The sequence below is a fragment of the Triticum dicoccoides genome, chromosome 2B, assembly GCF_002162155.2.
Source record: "Triticum dicoccoides isolate Atlit2015 ecotype Zavitan chromosome 2B, WEW_v2.0, whole genome shotgun sequence".
NCBI lineage: Eukaryota > Viridiplantae > Streptophyta > Magnoliopsida > Poales > Poaceae > Triticum > Triticum dicoccoides.
The window spans coordinates 466,477,196-466,499,593 of record NC_041383.1 but is presented as its reverse complement, the minus strand read 5'-3'; positions in this window follow the sequence as shown (position 1 = coordinate 466,499,593).

The following is a 22,398-nucleotide window of genomic DNA, read 5'->3' as shown; positions in this document are numbered from 1 at the left end:
AAGGTTTGATAATAACAGGTAATAGGTTCTACCTCATCTACTTCCCAAAACCCACATCTTAATAAGATCCTATTCATGCAATTGTTTGAGGATTGATCTAATGCAATAAAACTGGGTAATAAAGAGGTATGATCAAAGTGTTACTTTCCTTGTTGATGATCCGTGAAACCTAGAGATTCGAAGTAGCAAGCGGCGCACTCCGGGTACTCTATCGCAAACAAACAACCACACAATAAGCACTCATCTAATGCACAGGTAAAACTCAAATAAGAGAACTAACCAGAAAGTTCAACTTAAGAACTCCGGTTTGCAAAAAGAATCAAATCAAACGAAGCAACGAAACTCAAACGGCGAAAGAAACAAACTTCATTTACTAATCTGGACCTAAGTCCAATTTTACAGTAGCAAAAACTTGTTTGAGTTGGCTAAACGGAAAGAGGGTTTTGAGACAAAACTCTAGGCGCTTGAATCGCCTGATTCCGATAAACGAGAAAAAAGTTATACTAAAACGAAAAACAGATCGGAAATCACGATCAGAAATAATCGCGGAAAATCCGAGAAAAAGAAAAACGGACGAATAGGCTAATGAATGAACGTTCGCTGTCTGCGAAAAAACGAAAACCGTTCGTTAAAACGAACATACGGATGAACGTCCCCTAACTAAACTAAACCGGAAAAAAATAGATCTAGGTTTTTTTTCTAACAAAACCGAAAGAAAAACCGGCGGAAAAACCGAACGGTTTTCTGAGGAAAACCGCCGGCGGCGGGGCGGCGGCTACCTCTGGCGATGGGGCGGCGGGGTCCGGCGGGTGGGGCGGCGGCGGTCCGGCGACGAGAGGGCGGGGTCCGGCGGTCGGCGGCGTCGGGCGGGGCGGCGGGGTTCGGCGCCGACGGCGGTCGGCGGCGGCGACGCGGGCGGCGGCGGCGGAGGCGGGGCTAGGGTTTTGGCGCGGGGCGGCTGGGATGACGGGCTCGGTGCGGCGCCTTATAAAGGCCCGGCCAGACGGAGTCGTGGCCTGTCGGTGTACTAGAGTAGGGGTACCCTAGTATCCCGAACTTGTGCACGGGCAGTTGCAGTGCCCCGCGGCAAGGCTTGCCGGGTGACCGCCAAGGTCCTCTGTGGTTCCTTTTTGGAGCCATTCAAGAACAAAGTATTCAAGCCAAGGAGACAAGGCCCCGGCAAGAGGAGCTTGCCGGGAAGGCCAACCAAGGCATCACAAGGAACTTGCCGCGACGCGCCACTCGTCCCGGCAAGGCCCGGTGAGCGACAAGCTTCCGGACACGACAAGACAACGACCGCGGCAAGGCGCTTGCCGCGGCAAGCTACCACTCTGTACCCGCGCTCCAGCACATCCACCAACGTGTCGCCCTGGGGTCTTTCCAGGCGCGCGTGGCAAGAGGCTGTGCAGCCAGCGGTGCGTGGTGGCAAGCGACGCTGACAAGACTGCCATCGTGGCGAGCGGTGGCGCCCCTGATGGTCCTTTTTGCACTATTTGGGCGACGCAGACGGGCATTTAATGCCTTTGTCCCCTGCCGTCAGGGTTAGGTAGGATACACTGTACAGGTAGTTGTACCAACCGCAACTCCTTTTTCCATTTTTACCCTTGTCTGCGTTGCCACCTGTCGGTGACCCCTTGAGCATATAAAAGGAGGCCCATGCGCAACGTAGAGGGGGGTCGGCTCGAAGCCAGAAAAACACTCATGCTCGGTCTCGTTAGCAGCTGGAGTGTACTGTAGCACTCAGCTCTCTCAAGCAAGAACTCAATACAATCAGACAAGCAGCAGTAGGAGTATTATCTCTCCGGAGAGCTCCGAAGCTGGGTAAACTGCTTGTGTGTTTCACATCGATCCGCTCTTCGTGCGATCTCCGCCCCCCGCCGAACCGAAAGGGGCTCGGTCCGCCGGTCCCCATAGGTGTTCGTGGATCAGCTTCCCTGACATCTTTGGCGCGCCAGGTAGGGGGCGTTGAGGCTGTGTGAACCTGATCAGGCGTTCACACGAGCTAGATCTTCATCTTCTTCATCGACATGCCACCGAAGAAGAAGGCTTCGGCGGCAACTGTTCCGTCCACGTCGATCCCACCATCACCAGAGCAATTAGGTGGTGGGGTAGACGCCGGCGGAAGAACGGACATCGACGAGGGAGCTCATGGTGCTGCCAGGTCCAAGGACAAGGCCGCGCAGACCTCGGCGTCCGTACATGTACCGCGCCCATCTCAGGAGGCGCAGGACCGACAGCATCATGGTACTCGCAGTGCCATACGTTTGTTAGGCCAAGATTGAGCTGGTGAATCTCGGGGTGCTCAGGACCAGCATGCACGCCAACGTGCTGGCACGAGTGAGACACGGTCGCCTGGACGGGATACTGCTCCTTCTAACATAGTTAGAAGTCCGAGCATATCCCGCTCCTCGCACCGTTCGCCACTGCCACCCACCACTCCAGCAGAAGCTTTGGAGCAAGCTCAACTGCTCCTGGATTACCCTCCAACGGAAGACAAGATCGATCAATGGAGGGCCACCATTCAGAGTCTCATCGGCTTCGCCAACAGCGACACTCCGCGGCAGTCGAGTACATCGCTGCTGCGGCAGGACCGCCAGACATGAGCCGATGGCGACGAAACTGGTGGGGGTGCAACCACCATGCGCTCTCCACCCCGAAGGCCAAGATCGCCGACTCGCCGGATCCACCTCGACAGCGACTCCACCGCATCATCAGATCCACGAGCTCGTCGCGATCAGTGCCAAGTTCCTCACGAACGGCAGCAAGAAGACGCTCTACTCGCATCGAGCGCCGAAGAGAAGCGCGGCGTCAATCCGACCAGCGCGCTGGGCCTTCTGTCGACATGCATGCGCCAGGGGAACCAGGCGACTTGCCGTACGCGGTAGGTTGCCCTGCGTTCACTCGTGAGCTGCGGCAAGTCCAGTGGCCCAGCACGAAGAATTTCAAGCCAGATGTACCAGAGAAGTACGACGGCAAGTCGCATCCGTCGGAGTTCCTCAGCATCTACACCATCACGGTGCAAGCTGCCGGGGGGCGAGACGACAAGATCCTGGCCAACTACTTCCCGCTGGTGCTCAAGCCCAATGTCAGATCCTGGCTCATGCACTTGCCGGACAACTCCATATCCTCCTGGGCAGACCTATGCCATCAGTTTGTCGGCGCCTTTACAGGCGGCCACAAGCCTCATGGCCAAGAGAGCGACCTTCATCTACTCGCCCAGAAGGAAGAAGAGCCCCTGCGCAAGTACATTCAGAGAATCAGCCGTGTACAGCACAACATCCCAGATGTCCACCCTGCCGCGGTAATCAGCACGTTCCATCAGAACGTGCGAAACCGTAGGATGCGGGAGGAGATGGCGATGTGCAAGATCAGAGACGTCAGTGAGCTATATGCCTTGGCCGACAAGTGTGCACGTGCTGAGGAAGGGAGGAAACTCCCCGGAGAGAATATAGGAGCAGGAGGATCTGATAGTGAGGAGACTGCCCCGGCAAAGAAAAACCGGCAGCGGAACAACAGGAAGAAGAAAGGCAGAGATGTGCTAGTCGTTGAGCAGTCCGGCAACGGAGGTGGCGCCAAGAAAGCCAAAGCCGGTAGCTCCGGCAAGAAGATTGCCGCAGGCACCAACTACCAGGCTGTGGCAGTCGCCGACAAGCAGGACGGCACCAACAAGCAATACTGCAAGATCCACCGCACCAAGGGCCATGACCTCCAGAGCTGCAAGAAAGTCGAGCAACTTGTCGAGCAGCAAAAGGCTGAATACGAGTGACGCGACAAGGAGAAAGCCCAGGAAGGTGCTGGAGGAGCTGGCAAGAAACGTCCCGGCCGAGGAGGGCGCCGCGGCAAGGCCAAGCAGCGGCAAGGAGACAGACCTCCCCGCGGCCGCGACAAGGATGAAGATGACGACGACGATGAAGATATGGATGATGACGAGACCGATGAGCAGGAGTTCCAGAAAGCCACGGAGGTCCTATGCGTTGACGGAGGTGCTTCTCTACATACTTCACACTGCCAGCTCAAGCAGTGGGTGCAGGAAGTTAATGCGGCAGAACCACCCGTCGAGTCACACAGGCCTCTGAAATGGTCCATCACGCCTATCATCTTTGATATTGAGGACCACCCTGATCGCATAACTCGGTCGGGTGCTTGCCGATGTTGGTTTCACCAACTATCCGCAACCTCAAGGTCACTAAGATGCTAGTTGATGGCGGGGCCGGCTTGAACCTGATCTCCTCCGCGGTACTCCAGAAACTCCAGACCCCTGATAGCGAGCTCGAAGAGACCAGGACATTCCAAGGAATCAATCCGGGAAGGAGCAAGCCGAAGGGAAAGATCACGTTGCCGGTAACATTTGGCAGCGAGTTGAACTTCAGGACTGAGAGGGCCACTTTTGACGTTGCTGACTTTCCATTGCCTTACAATGGGATACTCGGCCGTCCAGCACTCGCCAAATTCATGGCAGCCTCTCACTATGCATACAACATACTGAAGATGCCAGGCCCGATAAGTGTCATCTCTGTCCCTGGCGACAAGAAGGATCCTCTTATCTGCGCCGACAAGATCTACCGGGAAGCAGCAGCCGCAACAGATCGCGATTCACTTACCGTTGAAGCTCCCGGGGCGAAGAAGAAAACCAAGTCCGGCAAGAGTTCTGATGCCCACTCCGGCAAGCGCACCTCTTCGGAGTGCTGCGCTACTGTCGAGGACGCACCATCGAGCTCCACCGGCAAGTGTAGGAAAACAATGGTAGCTCCACCTGAGACCAAGAAGGTGTCCTCCAAGGAGGATGGCACTGGTGGTACCTTCACCATCAGTGCCACTCTCGACCCTAAATAGGAAAGCGCGCTCATTGCTTTCCTGCGGGCGAACGTCGACGTATTTGCATGGCAACCGTCTGACATCCCCGGTGTTCCCAGGAAAGTAATCAAGCACCATCTTGCTGTCTGTCCTCATGCGCGGCCCGTCAAGCAGAAAGTCAGGAAACAGGCAGTGGAGCGCCAAGAATTCATCGCAGAAGAAATCAAGAAATTGGAAGCAGCAGGCCTCGTCAGAGGAGTGCTCCATCCTACGTGGTTGGCCAACCCTGTAATCGTGCGCAAGGCAAACGGGAAATGGAGGCTTTGTATCGACTTTACCGATGTCAATAAAGCTTGTCCCAAAGACCCATTTCCCTTGCCGTGCATCGACCAGATTGTTGACTCCACGGCCGGATGTGACTTGCTTTCATTTCTTGATGCATACTCAGGATACCATCAGATCTTCATGGCAGAAGAGGATGAGGAGAAGACCGCATTCATCACCCCATGTGGCACTTACTGTTTCGTACGGATGCCTTTCGGTTTAAAGAATGCTGGTTCAACATTTGCAAGGGTAGTCCATGACGCTTTTGAGCCGCAAATACACAGAAATGTGGAAGCCTACATGGATGACATAGTGGTCAAGAGCAAGGACAAGGCGACTCTGATTCAAGATTTAGATGAAACCTTTGCAAATCTGCGCAAGATCAACCTCAAGCTTAACCCCGAGAAGTGCGTGTTTGGAGTCCCCTCCGGCAAGCTTCTCGGGTTCTTCGTGTCTCAGCGGGGAATTGAAGCCAATCCCGACAAGATCAAGGCCATTGAGCAGATTGAAGCTCCAAAGCGCGTCAAGGATGTACGAAGACTTGTCGGTTGCGTAGCTGCTCTCAGCAGGTTTATCTCTAGGTCTGCTGAGCGCGCCCTGCCATTTTTCAAAATATTGAAAAAGGCAGGTCCAATGAAATGGACTCCGGAAGCGGAGGCTGCGCTGCAGGACTTAAAGAGATACCCGTCCTCCACTCCAACACTTGTCGCACCTAAGCCACAAGAGAAGTTGCTGCTATATATAGTGGCAACCAATCAAGTGGTTAGTGCTGCGTTAGTAGTGGAGAGGGAGGCGGATGATGAGCCAGCAACGACGGTAGATGCATCCAGCGACAAGCAAGAGACTTCACCGGCAAGCTCTGGTCCCGACAAAGATGGATCTGCGCAGGCGCATGAGAAGATGCAGAAAAGAACGGTGCAGCGCCCAGTTTACTTTGTCAGTTCCCTTCTGCAGGGGGCTAGGTCAAGGTATTCTGGTGTGCAGAAATTGCTTTTCGGCCTTCTCATGGCCTCGAGAAAGCTGCGCCATTACTTCCAAGCACATGAGATCACAGTCGTCACTCGTTTTCCGCTGAAGAGGATACTGCAAAATCTAGAAGCAACAGGCAGGATTGTCGAGTGGGCACTGGAACTGTCAAGCTTTGGCCTCAAGTTTGAGAGCACTCCAACTATCCAAAGCAGAGCATTGGCAGAGTTCATAGCAGAGTGGACGCCAACACAAGATGAAGAAGTTCCAGAAACGAGCATCCCCGTCAAGGAAGCAAGCAAAGAGTGGCTGATGTACTTTGATGGTGCTTTCTCGCTGCAAGGCGCCGGTGCGGGCGTGCTACTTGTTGCACCCACCGGAGAGCACCTCAAGTACATAGTCCAGATGCACTTTCCCAAGGAGCAAGCAACGAACAATACCGCAGAGTATGAAGAATTGCTTGCCGGTCTCAGGATCGCAGACAACCTTGGGATCAAGAAGCTCATTGTCAGGGGTGACTCACAGCTTGTCGTCCGCCAAGTGAACAAGAATTATCAGAGTCCGTTGATGGAAGCCTACGTTGATGAAGTGAGAAAGCTAGAAGAGCACTTTGACGGCCTGCAGATGGAACATGTTCCAAGAGCTCAGAACGACATTACCGATGGCCTGTCAAAGTGCGCCGCGCTTAAGTTACCTGTGGAACCAGGGATCTTTGTGCTCAAGCTGACTCAACCATCTGTAACGCCATCAACTGGACAGAGCAAGAAGAGGAAGTTGATTTATGGTGACTATTTTCCGGCAGAGCTCCCTGAAGCCGCCGCCAAGAAGGTCGTCAAAATCAACACCAAGAGTGCTGAGGAGCAGTCTGCTCCGGCAAGCACTAGGATTTGTTCCGTTGAAGCAGACGCTCCCGACAAGTTTTGCTCCGGCAAGCTTGCCGGGGAACATCAAGCTCCGGCTGAGCCGCAGGTTCTCGCCGTAGAAGCAGATGTTCCCGCAGCAGCAGATGTGCCTTTAGTCCTTGTTGTCGAGCCGCAAGCTACAGCATGGGCACAGTAGATTGTCCTTTTCCTTCAGATAGGAGAACTTCCCGAAGAGCAAGAAGAAGCGGAAAGAGTAGCCCGGCAGTCAAGTATGTACCAGTTTGTCGGCAACACACTATACAGAAGAAGACTCAACGGTGTGAAATTGAAGTGTATTCACCGGGAAGACGGACAAAAGTTGTTGGCAGAGATACATGGAGGCATATGCGGTCACCACATTAGCGCAAGAGCACTTGCCGGCAAAGCGTTCCGGCAAGGTTTCTTTTGGCCGACAGCCCTCCAGGATGCAACTGCACAAGTAACCAAGTGTGAAGCGTGCCAGTTCCATTCCAAGCAGATACACCAGCCAGCTCAAGCTCTCGAGATGATCCCTTTATCCTGGCCATTTTTGGTCTGGGGGCTCGATATCCTCGGCCCTTTTCGCCGAGCTGTCGGGGGCTTTGAGTACTTGTACGTTGCAATCAACAAGTTCACAAAGTGGCCGGAAGTGGAACCAGTGAGGAAGGTGACAGCACAGTCAGCAGTCAAGTTCTTTAGGTCGATTGTTTGCCGTTTCGGGATCCCTAACAGGATCATCACCGACAATGGCACACAATTCACGAGCCGCACCTTCATGCAGTACGTCCAAGATCTTGGCGCCAAGGTCTGCTTCGCTTCTGTTGCTCATCTGAGAAGCAACGGTCAAGCGGAGAGGGCAAATGCGGAAGTGCTGCGCGGGCTCAAGACCAGGACTTTCGACAGGCTGCGCAAGTGCGGAAGGAACTAGATTGAGGAGCTGCCGGTGGTTCTTTGGTCAATCAGGACGACGCCAAATCGAGCCACTGGCCAGACACCTTTCGCTCTAGTCTATGGAGCAGAGGCAGTTCTCCCCACGGAACTCGTATACGGTTCACCTCGAGTGCTTGCTTATGATGAGCTTGAGCAAGAGCAGCTGCGACAAGATGACGCGCTGCTCCTTGAGGAGGACCGTCTTCAGGCTGCTGTACGAGCTGCTCGATACCAGCAAGCTTTGCGCCGCTACCATAGCCGCAAAGTTAATGCCAGAAGTTTCGAGGAAGGCGACCCTGTTCTTCGGCGCGTTCAGTCCGCCAAGAATTACAACAAGTTGACGCCAAAGTGGGAAGGCCCTTACCGGGTGAAACGAGTCACTAGGCCTGGCGCCGTCCGCCTTGAGACTGAAGATGGCATTCCGTGAGCAACTCCTGGAACATTGAGCATCTTCGTAAGTTTTACCCATTGGGCGCGGTTGCCGGAATCTTTTTCGGCAACCACCTTTTGTACAAGTCTTGCCGATGTTGCATGTAATCCTTTGTACAAAGCCGGGCGCAGACCCCGTGCATAAGTAAAGCTCATGTGCTCCGCACACCTTGTCAATACCATGCTGTCTACTTTATTTTTGCATGCGTTATCTGACACTTTGTGCAGCGCCTACCCCCGGTAAGCAATAACGAGCCGTAAGGCTCCATATCTTTATTTTCTCTTCTTTCTTTTTCTCAAAAAGGAAAGGAAGGTTCCCTCGCACACAAGTTTGCCGGGGGGAAAGGAGAAGATAATGGTGTGGACTAGGCACCGTTCAAGGAAGTTTCGCCTTACCGGAAAGCAAACGACAGAAAAGCTAAGTTGCCAAAGTTTGAGCAATCAGTTTTAATTTTTTTTAAGTTATCTTCCTCGAACGACCATACTTTGTATGGAAAACCTGTGCGCGGAGGAACCAACTCGTAGCTAGTTGCGCCCTTACTTTGTTTCGAGTCCGCTCAACAACTTAAGTGAGCTGCGACTAGTTGCGACAAGGTTTCTTGTCGGAAGCGGCACCGCCAGCAGGCTGCTGATGTCCCGCACTCAGCGCTCGCGGCTAAGGTGCCTGCGCCGACAAGTTCCCTAAAAGCATAGGGAAAAAACATACAAAGGAAGGAATCAAGTAAAGGAAATAACACAGCAATCTCTACCCAAAATAGAGTTATATTACAAGATAGCTTGTTGCAGCTCTAACAGATTGTTCTCATGACATGACCGATAGCGACAAAGAAAAAGAGAAAACGGGCGGCCTAATCTACGTGATCGCCCTCAACCCTCTTGATCTCGCTCACCATGTCCACAATGGGTGCGACAAGGGCCTTGAGCGCTTCTAGATCAGCATCTGGCGGCAAGGACCTGAGGACGTTGGTGAGGTTGAGGCCTGGGTTGCGGAAGGCCACCTTCACCAGCACCTTTTGAAGAACTCCCGCGCAGATCTTGCGCGACTCGTCGGCCAGCTGCTTTGGGATCTTCTCCCGGAGTCGCTGGAGGGCCGTCGCCACGCCTTTGAAGAACAAGCTGAGCTTGGCGCTGGGTTGGAGGTGCTTGTCGGAAGAATACCCGAGGTCCTCCATCCCCAGCTGCGCCAGCTCCCCGTCGATGGCGGTGGCAACATTCACCAGACCCTCGGTCCAGTGTTCCACAGTCTCCCTAAAAGCATTCTGGGCGGCAGCAGCACTCGCCAGCAGCGCCTCGTCGGCCTTGATCTTCTCCTTCAAGGCCACTTCCTGCTCCCTGGCGCCGTCCAGCGTCTTGGTCAAAGTGGCCAGCTTCAACTCAAGATCTGCGTTGGAGTCCTTGGCAGCGCTAAGCTCTTTGCTCCTCTCAGCGAGACGACCCTGCAGCTCGCCATGAGCGGCGGCGTCCTTCTCGCGCTCACGCTTGAGCGCGGCAAGCTCCTCGCCGCTCGCCTTGAGATCGGCCTCCAGCTGCGCCATCTTCGTCTCCAGCTCCTTCTTGGCGGCCTCGGCAGCTGCGGTAGCATCCTTTGCTTCCTTGAGAGCCTCACCAATTGCTTGCTCGCGCGCGGCAAGCTCCTCCTCGTGGCTGTCAAGGTTGACCTTGCGCTGCGCCAACTCACCTTCCTGCGCAGACAGCTTCTCGGCAGCGAGCCGCTGTTGCTCTTCAACTTCAGCCTTCGCGAGGAGGAAAGCTTTCCGCTCCTCGACAACCTGCTCCCGCTCCTCTGCCAGGGATCGGAGAGTTTCCTGCCTGAGACCCCGGAGCTCCTCAGCGCGCTTCTCAATGTCCACTCCCGCCCTCGCAACAAGCGCTTCTCGGGATTCCAGCTTGGCTTGTCGGGCGCGGTACAGCGACAACAGCTTCCGAAGCAGCCGCTCCTCCTCAGGCTCATCGCTGCTGCTGCTTGGCGCGTCAACCAGCGTCAGCCCAGCGGAGGCGAGCACCTCTCCATCCAAAATCTCTCCACCGACCGGCGCCCTGGAGCTTGACGCCTAGGGGAGCTTGATGAAGATGCCGTCGCCGGCCTTCAAATAGGCGCCGGGCTGGGGCTCTTCGGAGCCTGGCGCTGCAGCAGCGGCGGAGGGATCGGCGGTCGGCGCAGCGCCTGGCGCTCCTACGGCCTCGGGGCCATCAGTGCGATCGTCGGATCCCTCGCCAGCTTCTGCGGCGGCAGCTTTGGCGGCCTCTTCGCCGGCGGGATCATCAGCGCCGGCTTCTCCTTCGGTGGCAACGGCGTCATCGGTGTTGCTGCGCGCGTTCTCCTCGCCGGCGACCTCGGTTTCCATCGGATCCGTAGCAGATGGATCTGACGACCGAAGAGGGGAGAAAAGTCAAACAAATATCCAAAAAGAAAATCAGAAGAAGAAGAACCCAAGGGAAGTTTTCAAGCAAGAGGATTACCTATACTAGGATCTGCAGTCGTGGTCTCAACCACCGGAGGATCACTGGTGCTGTCCCTTGCCGGAGAACTGTCCCTTGCCGGAGAGTTCTCCCTTGCCGGAGAACGCTCCCTTGCCGGGGAATTCTCCCTTGGCGGTGTAGTCGAAGCATATGGCACTTCGGGAACGGCTTCCGGGCTCTCCTGGTGAGGCTGCTCTGCTCCTGCACAAACCAACAGTTAGATATCAGCAAAGAAAGATCACCCATGCGCGCCTGACAGCAGGAAGTAAACTATATACTTACGCTGGGGGCTGCGATGGGGGCTGCTTTGGGGAAAGGTTGCCGGGTCCGGCAAGATGGTCTCGGACACGCCCTCTGCTGTCGCGGTGGGTTCGCCCTCGATGACAATCACCGGGACCTTGGCTCTATTCGCCGCTCTCTGGGCCAGAGTCCTGAAAAGGAATGGGTTCGGAGTAAAGCAAATCAGATACAAGACAAAACAGCAAGAATTGAAGAACTACAAGCACAGCAAAGAATCTTACTCTTCTTCTTCCTCGTCGGAGCTGAGCACAGAGAGATCAAAGTCCGGCTCGCCTCCGGTGCGACGAGGCGGAGGAGTAGGCTCCCTTGTCCGCTTGGCAGGGGCAGTAGCGGTGGACCGGGAAGACCCCGCTCCAGTTGCCGCAGCGGCGTGAGGCGCTCCCGCGGCAACAGTGCTTGCCGCGGTAGAGCGTGTCGCGCGGCACGGCGGCTGTTGATTCACCTGCCACCCTGCTACGTCCCCGGCCTTGCGGAGACGCCTTCTTGGTGGAGCTGGGGGCTCCGCTTGCGGCGAGCTGGCTGAAGGTGGGGAGGAGGAGGAGCCGATCTTCAACGAGTCGCTCGCGCCCTCGGCGGGCTCGCTCGACTCAGCTTCAGGCCCGACAAGCTCTTCCTTGCCGGCAAACTCCTCTCGCTCGACAAGGCTTGCCACCTCTGCTGCCTCTGCCTCCTCCACGGTGAATCCAAACTCACCCGCGGCAGCGGCTGCCGCCGCCTCTTCCAGCCTAGTGGCGATGCGCTGCATCTCCGCGTCGGTGGTGTCGCGAGTAAGGCTCTTCTACTCGTCGGAGCGGACCGGCACTTCAACCAAGCCGTCAAAGAACTCCTGCACGACGGCGTCTGCCGGCTCTTGCCAAGTTGGGATGATTCCATGCGAATCGCACAGCGGCATCATTGCGCGGATGCGGTCGAGAGAGGAGTTGTTGCACAACGGAACGACACCCCTCGGCAACATGAATGGATGTTGAGGATCGCGCTTGAACAGTTCCAGGAGCATCGCGTCCAGCTCCAGGACAGTGAAGTTGAAGTTGAGGCCCGGGCGCAGCCTCATGATATCCGCCGAGTTCTGGAACTCCCAGGCGGGTCTCCTCCTCTCCTGCAGGGGGGCGATGCGGCGGCGAAGAAAATCTGCGCCGACGGCGCCTACGGTGAACCCGGCAAGCCTGAGGCGAAGGATCCGGGTGACGGCAATCTTCAGCCTATCGTCTTTCGGGGCCACGTTGCTCCAATCGTTGCCGCGCGCTATTGGGGCTTGTCGTAGGGCAGTAAATGGCTGCGGGTTCTCCTCGACAATCCAGCACCACTCTGCTCTCCATTCCTCCCACTTGCTGTGGAGCTCTCCCTCCAGATAAGCTTCCTTCTTGCCGACTCTCGAGATCCAGGCGATTCCGCCGGATAAAGGCTCTCCTCTCTCGACTCGGGGCATAAAGAAGTGGCGAAAAAGAGCGACATTTGGATGGACTCCGACAAAGTTTTCGCAGAGATGTGCGAAAACTGCCATGGTCAGAATGGCGTTGGGGGTGAAGTCAAGGAGGCAGAACCCGTAGGTGTTCATGATGTCACAGAAAAATTCAGAGAAGGGCGGGCAAAGCCCGCAGTAGAAGAACAGCGCAAAGAAGGGGTATCCGTTCGGAGCCAGTTCCGAAGTAGCAGCCGGGAGTACCTTCGTGCGCGGATGCGCTCGCGTCTCTATCGACCAGAAGAGGTAGTAGTAATCCCTCAGCTCCTTCGCGGCAAGCTGAGGGGGGAAGATGGCCCGCTCCTTTCGCAGCGCCGCGAGCCGCTGCGCCTCGACCGATTTCACGCCCTTCCCCTTGTCGGCTTTCGGAGCCATGGCGGAGGTGGTGTGTGAGATCGACGGCGTTGGTGGTGCTGGTGGCAATGGGGGGCGGCGCTGCCCTCTTTCAGCTTTGGGAAGAAGGGGGGAGCGGCGGAGATTTCTGAGATTGGAGTAGCAACCGGCGAGATGGGCGAACTGCCCCTGTTTCCCCTGCTTATAAAGAGGGAGGGGCGGGCGTTCCGTTATTCCGAATAAAGAAACCACCCATGATCTCTCCCACGACGCCGCATTCAACGCGTGCCGTTCGGGGAGGGCGCGGTGGATACGGAGTAAGATACGGCGTAACCCAGGCCGCGCGTGCCCGTGCCCTGTTTTGGGCCTGGCCCGACAGCGCTCGGCACCGTGTGTGGCCCAGGCTCGGGGGCTCCTGTCGGTGTACTAGAGTAGGGGTACCCTAGTATCCCGAACTTGTGCACGGGCAGTTGCAGCGCCCCGCGGCAAGGCTTGCCGGGTGACCGCCAAGGTCCTCCGTGGTTCCTTTTTGGAGCCATTCAAGAACAAAGTATTCAAGCCAAGGAGACAAGGCCCCGGCAAGAGGAGCTTGCCGGGAAGGCCAACCAAGGCATCACAAGGAACTTGCCGCGACGTGCCACTCGTCCCGGCAAGGCCCGGTGAGCGACAAGCTTCCGGACGCGACAAGACAACGACCGCGGCAAGGCGCTTGCCGCGGGAAGCTACCACTCTGTACCCGCGCTCCAGCACATCCACCAACGTGTCGCCCTGGGGTCTTTCCAGGCGTGTGTGGCAAGAGGCTGTGCAGCCAGCGGTGCGTGGTGGCAAGCGACGCTGACAAGACTGCCATCATGGCGAGCGGTGGCGCCCCTGACGGTCCTTTTTGCACTATTTGGGCGACGCAGACAGGCATTTAATGCCTTTGTCCCCTACCGTCAGGGTTAGGTAGGATACACTGTACAGGTAGTTGTACCAACCGCAACTCCTTTTCCATTTTTACCCTTGTCTGCGTTGCCACCTGTCGGTGACCCCTTGAGCATATAAAAGGAGGCCCATGCGCAACGTAGAGGGGGGTCGGCTCGAAGCCAGAAAAACACTCATGCTCGGTCTCGTTAGCAGCTGGAGTGTACTGTAGCACTCAGCGCTCTCAAGCAAGAACTCAATAAAATCAGACAAGCAGCAGTAGGAGTATTATCTCTCCGGAGAGCTCCGAAGCTGGGTAAACTGCTCGTGTGTTTCGCCTCGATCCGCTCTTCGTGCGATCTCCGCCCCCCGCCGAACCGAAAGGGGCTCGGTCCATCGGTCCCCATAGGTGTTCGTGGATCAGCTTCCCCGACATGGCCGAACACGGCCGAAAGTCGGTTCGCGTTTTTTTTAAATACTTTCGCGCAGAAAAACAAATAAAAGAAATACTAAACGGACATCAAAAATCCCCAAATAAATTTTCCCCGGCTTCTAAAATCAAGCCGGACAAGATGAACATTTATTTGGGGCCTAAATGCAATTTTGAAAAATGCACATTTTTCCTAAATTCAAATAAAATAGCCAAAAACTCCAAAATAAAATCTTATTTGATTTTATTATCAAATCCTCAATATTTCTTTATTTTGGGAAAGTCATTTTATTCCCTCTCACATATTTTTATATTAGAAATAATTGAAGAAAAATAAATAAAATCAAATGATCCTATTTTCAAAATTTGTGAAAACTCAAATATGAAAATAACAAAATCGCCAACTCTCTCCGTGGGTCCTTGAGTTGCGTAGAATTTCTAGGATCGAGCCAAAATGCAATAAATATGATATGCAATGATGATCTAATGTATAACATTCCAAATTGAAAATTTGGGATGTTACAAACCTACCCCCTTAAGATGAATCTCGCCCTCGAGATTTGGGTTGGCTAGAAAATAAGGTGAGGGTGGTCCTTCAGTAGATCTTCCTCTCGCTCCCAGGTGGCTTCATCGTCGGTATGGTGGCTCCACTGAACTTTGCAAAACTTGATAACCTTGTTGTGGGTGACTCGGCTGGCATACTCGAGAATCTTGACTGGTTTCTCTTCGTAGGTCAAATCACTATCCAACTGAATCGCTTCCAGCGGCACTGTATCTCTCAGCGGTATATCCGCCATCTCTGCATGGCACTTCTTCAACTGGGAAACGTGGAACACATCGTGAACTCCTGACAATCTTTCGGGCAATTCCAACTTGTAAGCAACTTCTCCCATACACTCCAAAACTTTGTATGGTCCCACAAAACGTGGCGCTAATTTCTCCTTAACTCCAAAGCGCTTAACTCCTCGAAGTGGAGATACACGAAGATAAACTCTGTCTTCGATTTCATAAATAGTCTCCTTACGTTTAGAATCTGCGTAGCTCTTCTGCCTGGACTGGGCTACTTTGAGCCTATCGCGAATCAACTTCACCTTCTGTTCAGACTCCTTAATCAAATCCGGTCCAAACAATTAGCAGTCTCCAACTTCGTCCCACAACAACGGTGTCCTGCACCTCCTTCCATACAAGGCTTCAAAAGGGGCCATCTTCAAACTGGATTGATAACTGTTGTTGTAAGAGAACTCTGCATATGGCAAATTGTCATCCCAACTAGATCCATAATCTAGCGCAGAAGCTCTCAGCATATACTCCAAAATCTAATTGACTCTCTCGGTCTGTCCATCTGTCTGTGGATGAAAGGCTGTACTAAACTCTAGCCTGGTGCCCAAAGTTTCGTGCAACTGATTCCAGAACTTTGATGTAAACTGGGTTCCTCTATCTGATACAATGCTCCTCGGAACTCCATGCAGACATACGATCATGGTCATGTAGATCTTTGCCAACTTAGCACTGGTGTAGGTGGTCTTCACTGGGATGAAATGAGCTACCTTCATCAAACGATCGACTACAACCCATATCGAGTCATAGCCTGAACGAGTCCTTGGCAATCCCGTGATAAAATCCATGCCTAACTTGTCCCACTTCCATTCGGGTATCGGCAATGGCTGTAGCAATCCTGCTGGCTTTTGATGCTCTGCCTTCACTCTCTGACATACATCACATACTGCTACATATTCAGCAATATCCCTCTTCATTCCGGTCCACCAGAAAGTGTCCTTCAAATCCAAATACATCTTGGTATTTCCTAGGTGAATCGAATACGGCGAGTCATGGGCCTCTTGCAGAATCAACTTCCTGATCTCCGGGTCATTAGGCACATAAACACGGTCCTCAAACCATAAGGTATCATGCTCATCCTCACGAAAACCTTTAGCTTTTCCTTTGCTCATCTTCTCCTTTATCTCGGCAATCTCCTTGTCAGTCTTCTGGACTTCTCTGATCTTATCCATCAAAGTAGACTGAATCTCCAATGCTTCTACATAGCCTCTCGGAACTATCTCCAAGCATAGTTCGCGAAGATCCTCGGCTAACTCCTTTAGTTCCAACCATCTCCTTTGCCTGAGATTCAACTCCTTCTGTGTGAAGATGTACTTCAAACTCTTGTGATCCGTGTACACCTCACAATGGTTTCCGATGAGAAAATGTCTCCATGTCTTCAAAGCATGCACTACAGCTGCTAACTCCAAATCATGTGTAGCATAGTTCAATTCATGATCTTTAAGCTGTCTTGAGGCATATGAAACAACTCTTCCTTCCTACATAAGCACTGCTCCAAGTCCTCGACAAGAAGCGTCGCAATATACTTCATAATCCTTGCACTGATCAGGCAGAATCAACACTAGTGATGTAACCAAACGTTTCTTCAACTCCTGGAAACTGGCCTCACATTCCTCAGTCCATTTGAACTTAGTGTCCTTCTTCAACAACTCTATCATGGGCTTTGCAATCTTCGAGAAATTATCAATGAACCTCTGGTAGTATCCTGCGAGTCCGAGAAAACTCCGGATCTCTCCAACTGTTGTTGGGGCTTCCCAATTTGTCATGGTGACAACTTTGGTGGGGTCTACTGCGATCCCTTCTCCGGATATAACATGTCCGAGAAATCCAACTTCCTTCAACCAAAACTCACATTTGCTGAACTTGGCATATAACTGATGTTCTCTGAGCTTCTCAAGTCCCAAACACAAATGCTCCTTATGCTCCTCTTCATTCTTTGAGTAGACCAAAATATCATCAATGAACACCAGGAAGAACTTATCCAGAAACTCCATAAAGACCTTGTTCATCATGTTCATGAAATAAGCAGGTGCGTTAGTCAGACCAAATGACATAACGGTATACTCGTACAACCCGTACCTGGTGGTAAAAGTCGTCTTGGGTATATCCTGCTCTCGAATCTTCAACTGGTGGTATCCTGATTGCAGATCGATCTTGGAAAATACCTTAGCTCCTTGCAATCGGCCAAACAAGTCATTAATCATTGGCAGTGGGTACTTGTTTTTGATTGTCACCTCATTCAATCCTCGATAATCAACAAACATCCTCAATGATCCATCCTTCTTCTCCACTAGAAGCACTGGCGATACCCAAGGTGAAGAACTTGGGCGAATATAGCCTTTATCCAGTAACTCCTTAATCTGCTTCTTAATTTCGTCCAAATCTTTTGCAGGCATCCTGTATGGTCTCTTAGATATCGGCCCTGTGCCTGGAAAAAGCTCAATCAAAAACTCAATGTCTCTATCCGGTGGCATGCCTGGCAACTCCTCTAGAAATACGTCAGGAAAATCCTTCACCGCTGGTACTTCTTCCTGTACAACTCCTGATAAGGAATTTACTTGAGTCCTCTTTGGCACATGCCGGGATACATACTTGATCCTTCTTCCTTCTGGCGTGGTAAGTAAAATTGACTTACTGGCGCATTCAATGTTCCCTCCATACTTCGATAACCAATCCATGCCTAATATCACATCCAGTCCTTGCGACTCCAGTACTATTAGGTCTGAGGGAAACACGTAGTTACCAATCCTTAATGGTAATCGATCACACCATAGACTAGCCATATACTCTGCTCCTGGCGAGGTTACTAACATGGGTGACCTAAGGGCTTGGGTTGGCAGGTTATACTTATCCACAAATCCCCTTGATATGTATGAATGCGATGCACCAGTATCAAAAAGAACAATTGCAGTAAATGACTTAACCAAAACTTACCTATTACTGCATCTGGCTGGGCTTCAACCTCCTCCATGCTAACGTGGTTCACCTGTCCTTTGTTGAAAGGATTGGGCTTCTTCCCAGAACTTCCATTACCGTTTCCATTTTTCGCTTCAAGACATTCAGTGGCATAATATCCAGTCTTCTAGCATTTGTAACAGGTGATGTGGGTCAGATCCCTCTTGGCTGGTGTTGATGGGTTGGTGCGGTTCTGTACGTTGCTTCCTCCATTCCCGTTACCATTCTTGGGGCCACTATGGTTGTGCAAACTACCTCCTCCATGGGTATGCTGAAAATGCCCTCCCGAGTTCGGGGTAAAACGAGGCTTCTGCTGAGCTCCAGAATTATACTTCCCTTGTCCATACTTCCTCTTGCGGCTGTCAATATGCTGCTGCTTCCCTTCAATCATAAGAGCTCTATCTACCAACTCCTGGTAGTTGTTGAAGGTTGCTACCATCAACTGCATGCTCAGCTCATCATTCAGTCCTTCCAGAAACTTCTCCTGCTTAGCTGCATCCGTAGCAACATCATATGGGGCATAACGTGCTAGTTTACTAAAGTCATCCACATACTGGCCAACATTACGTCCTCCCTGACGTAGGTTGCGAAACTTACGCTTCTTCATGGCCATTGCTCCTGCTGAAACATGGGCAGTACGAAAAGCCTGCTGAAACTGATCCCATGTGACAGTGTCGATAGGATAAGTGGCTGTGAAATTCTCCCACCATGATGCTGCGGGTCCATCAAGCTGATGTGCAGCAAAATGCACCTTCTCCGCATCTATGCATCCTGCTGTGGTCATCTCCCTTCCCATCTTGCGGAGCCAATCATCTGCAACTATTGGCTCAGTGCTACTGGAGAACACCGGTGGATTCAGCCTCAAGAAACGGGCTAAGTGATCAACAAGTGGTGGTGGTGGTGGGTTGTTGTTGTTGTTGTTCCCCTGATTCTGATTCTGGACTAGCATCTGCATCAATGCATTCTGCTGCTGGATCAACTGGGTGAGCTCCGGTGGGAAAGCAAATCCACTAGCATCTGAGGGCTTAGAAAAGATGAGAGTATAGAATAGAATGAGGTCTAGAGAGAAAAACACTACCCATGTGCACATGAGACAAAAGGAATAATATCACTTCAAGCAATTCAAACAAGGCATACAACAGTCTAACTATCGTTACAAAAGTGCTCGGGCTATACTATATACATGGGGGAATACTACTACTGTCATGGTGGTCGACTAGAAAAACTACTCGGTCGAAGAGTCCATGATATCTGCTCCAGCTTCATCAACAAAGCCATCATCACTATCGTCTGGGTCCGAGTCGGTGTCGTCGATGATGATGTAGTTCTCCGGGCAAGTGCAATCATCGTCTTCTCCTCCAGTCGCGGGAAATCCCATGAATACTTTTAGCTTCTTCTTCAGATCACCATTCTTCTCCACGAGTGTCGTCATTTCCTCCTCATATCCATCGCGCGTAGACTTGAGTTCTTCCTCCAGCTCCGTGATCTTAGTCAATGCCTTCTTCAGATCTATCATGCCTGCGCACATCTGGTTCTCCTGGCGACGTATGTGCTGGTTTAACTCCTGGATGAAAGCTGCAATTGATCTATCCTTCCTGGTGCTGATCATCTCCCATTGCTCATCTCGGCGCCCACAAATCTGATAGATAGTATCCTTGAGATCCTTATGGTAAACTTCTCCAATGTGTCCCATGGTGATGTGAGCTGCCATGCTCTTTCCTAGACTCCAGGTTGGTGCATCAAAGGAAAACTCTATGGGCTCAGTGACTGGCATGAACGTTCTTCCTAGAACTTGAACTTGAATCATCCAGCGCTCCTCTTCTGGTAAAGTGGCGACGTAGGTCCCAGTGAAGCTTGGTACTCCGATGTTCAGGTACTTAGTGACTTCCTTCAAGTGGCGTCCAAAGGGTGTATCTTCATCCGGTTGCGTGAACTTGTTCCTTACATCCGCCATCCTAAAAGAGTAGAAAAGATGAGGAGTCAGAAATGAGAAGAGAGATTAGTGATCTAGGGCTTTAGCTTAGTGGTCGTGTCCTACAGTCAGCGTGTCCTCCGATACCATCTTGTAGCGACCATACCTCAAACAGTCTGATCTCTGTGCATCAGTGTCATCCCTGGATCGGTAATGCTGACACGCATAGTACTTGAAAGATTTATAACAGAGTAGCAATCACACATTTATTACATCGAATGTCTCAAATGAGAACTTATTACAATAAATATGGCTTAAGGCCATCTAATAACGACAACAGTGGAAGGCTTGGAAGATAAGCGAGTCCATCAACCCCAACAGCATCACTGAGTATAAGATCACGACCTAAGGCACCTTACTCCTCGTCTGAAAAGTCTGCAACCTGAACATTGCAGCCCGAAAACGGGTCAGCACATGCAATATGCTAGCAATGTAACACATAGAGAGTAATGAACAGAATAATGCTATACTACATGCATATATGGCTGGTGGAAAAACTCTATGGTTACAGTTTTGCATAAAGCCAATTTTTCCCTACTGCAAAGGAATAAATTTTATTTAACTATCATGGTGGTTGTTAAACATTGAGAAGGGTACTCCAACTCAATCCCAATTTAGCATCATCATTAAACCCAACAAAATTTAATTAAGAAACATGATGAGATTCACATGATAATCCAAGTACTAGATTCTCAAAACGTCCATAACCGGGGACACGGCTAACCATGATTAGTTTATACACTCTGCAAAGGTTTGCGCACTTTTCCCGCAAGACTCGATCTCCTCCACTTGATTTCTCGCACTACATGGTGTTTGAGAAACGGATGACCGAGACACAGTCTTTCAGAAGCATTAACTCTCTACTCCGGGTAGACATTACCAACCTACATCCCCTACATCTGCTAGTCTACCTCTTCAAGAGCTCACGCAACTTAATCAACTATGCTAGAGCCCATAGTAGCTTGCGGTTGCACACGAAAGTTTCTAGCAAGAATAATCTCATGATCCCTTTGTGCCTGGGTGGCGGTCCATAGGAGAATCACACGGTACCCCGGGATTTCCAAAAATACAGACAACACTGGGTTCCCCAGGTGCCTCAATCCACCCAGATGTCTATTTAAGTTGCCACCTTAAGTAAACCATTAATTATACAACCTCACATCTGTCATGGAAACACTCACCCAATCCACGTCTACTAGCATAGCATGGTAATATAAGCAAACGTAGAAGTAACTCCCGAAGGTTTGATAATAAAAGGTAATAGGTTCTACCTCATCTACTTTCCAAAACCCACATGTTAATCAGATCCTATTCATGCAATTGTTTGAGGATTGATCTAATGCAATAATACTGGGTAATAAAGAGGTATGATCAAACTGTTACTTGCCTTGTTGATGATCCGTGAAACCTAGAGATTTGAAGTAGCAAGCGGCGCACTCCGGGTACTCTATCGCAAACAAACAAGCATACAATAAGCACCCATCTAATGCATAGGTAAAATTCAAATAAGAGAACTAACCAGAAAGTTCAACTTAAGAACTCCGGTTTGTAAAAAGAATCAAATCAAACGAAGTAACGAAACTCAAACGGCGAAACAAACAAGCTTCGTTTACTAATCTGGACCTAAGTCAAATTTTACAGTAGCAAAAACTTGTTTGAGTTGGTTAAACGGAAAGAGGGGTTCGAGACGAAACTCTAGGCGCTTGAATCGCCTGATTCTGATAAACAAGCGAAAAGTTATACTAAAACGAAAAACAGATCAGAAATCGCGATCAGAAATAATCGCGGAAAATCCGAGAAAAAGAAAAACGGACGAACAGGCTAACCGACGAACGTTCGCTGTCCGCGAAAAAAAGAATGTACGGACGAACGTCCGCTAACTAAACTAAACCGGAAAAAAACTGATCTAGGTTTTTTTTCTAACAAAACCGAACAAAAAACCGGTGGAAAAACCAAACGGTTTTGTGAGGAAAGCACCGGCGGCGGGGCGGCGACTACCTCCGGCGAGGGGGTGGCGGGGTCCGGCGGGTGGGGCGGCGGCGGTTCGGCGATGAGGCAGCGGGGTCCGGCGGTCGGCCGCGTCGGGCGGGGTGGCGGGGTTCGGCGGCGACGGCGGTCGGCGGCGGCGGCTGCTCGCAGCGGCGGCGGGGGGGGCTAGGGTTTCAGCGCGCGGCGCTTGGGCTGACGGGCTCGGGGCGGTGCCTTATAAAGGCCCGTCCAGACGGAGTCCTGGCCGAACACGGCCCAAAGTCGGTTCGCGTTTTTTAAATACTTTCACGCAGAAAAACAAATAAAAGAAATACTAAACGGACTCCGGAAATCCTGAAATAAATTTTCCCTGGCTTATAAAATCAAGCCGGACAAGATGAACATTTATTTGGGGCCTAAATGCAATTTTGAAAAATGCACATTTTTCCTAAATTCA